This window comes from Otolemur garnettii, unplaced genomic scaffold (genome assembly GCF_000181295.1).
Source record: "Otolemur garnettii isolate 467f Iridium unplaced genomic scaffold, OtoGar3 scaffold00038, whole genome shotgun sequence".
Lineage (NCBI taxonomy): Eukaryota > Metazoa > Chordata > Mammalia > Primates > Galagidae > Otolemur > Otolemur garnettii.
This window is the reverse complement of record NW_003852433.1, coordinates 7896080-7897547: the sequence shown is the minus strand read 5'-3', so window position 1 is coordinate 7897547 and position 1468 is coordinate 7896080.

Genomic DNA, 1468 nt, shown 5'->3' with positions numbered 1-1468 from the left:
GAGGTTGCTGTGAGCTGTGATGCCATAGCACTCTACCCAGGGCGACAGCTTGAGGCGCTGTCTCAAAAAAAAAAAAAAAAGGCAGGACTAGGACTCACCCTCTTCACCCCTCAACAGTCAGCAGATGACCAGTATTTTTTTTTCTTTTGAGACAAGCTTTTGTCCTGGGTAGAGTGCTGTGAGGTCATAGCTCAAAGCAACCTCCAATTCTTGGGCTCAAGCGATCTTCTTGCCTTAGTTTTTGTACTTATTTTTAGTAGACACGGGGTCTTGCTTAGGCTGGTCTTGAACTTGTGAGCTCAAGCAATCCACCTGCCTCAGTCTCCCAGAGTGCTAGGATTACGGGTGTGAGCCACCATGCCCAGCCCATGATCAGTATTCTTAATGATGGACTGGAGTATTATAAGCAGCTGTGGTCACTTGAATAACGTATACATCTGTTTAAATCTGTTTAATTGTATTCAGAATTCCTGAACATTGTGCATGAGAACTCAGTAAACCAGATAGTACTTTATTAATCTAATATATGCCTCAGGCACCTTTATCCCCATTTCAGATGAAGAAACTCAGGCTCAGAGGGGCTGTTGCTAACCCACGGCCTTCATACACGCAGAAGTATGAAGCAATCCGCCTCCTGCCTCTCCCTGTTGAGATCACCTCACTTTTTCTATAAGGCTTTAAATACCGCTTTTCTGCCTAACATACCCAGGTTTTAGCTTTATGTGGTCACTTGGCTTAAATAAGACTCTTCTCCCCAGATTTTTAAAATTTGTTTTGGCAATTAGTTGTTTAGATCAAAACCTGTGGTGTCCTCTTTGAGACCCCACCCTCAGCATCCAATCTGGCCGCAAGTTGTTATTTCTTCTCTTCATAGTGGCCCAGGTCACCACCACAGTTCCCTGCTGTAGGGGCTGTCCTGTGATGTGGCCCTGAGGGAAGAGGGTAGGGCCCTGGGGAGTGTACGCAGCCCTGCCTCCCACCACCGTCAGACTGGCAAGGCCATCTCCCATCTGGGGAATGCTGTACTGTTAGCTCCTCCCAGTACCAGCAGATCCTCAACCACCTTTTCTGAATTGGATTTTTGCTTTCCCTGGGAGGCTGGTGCTGGATGCGTTACCATGTACCTGGGTTAAAACCCCCAGATAGTAAAGCACGACCCCAACTTACAGTGTGGGTAAGCTCACTGTCTCCAATGGGAAAGGCTCAAATAGAACAGCTGGAAGTGCCCATACTGGCTACACTCCAGCAAGGTCCAGGTGGGCAGAGCAAAATGTTGCTCTAGAAGGCTGACAGGTCATCTGCTGAGGCAAGTCTCTTAGGCAAGGCACAGCAACTGGAATGTTGGCGAGTGGCCATATCCCTGCCCCCTCTCCATCTTTGTCTCCTGGACACCCACTTCCTGTCTTTCATTTCTCACAAGCGAAGGCTTGCCACCCACTGCTTGGCAGGCTTCTCCCCTCTGCCTAAC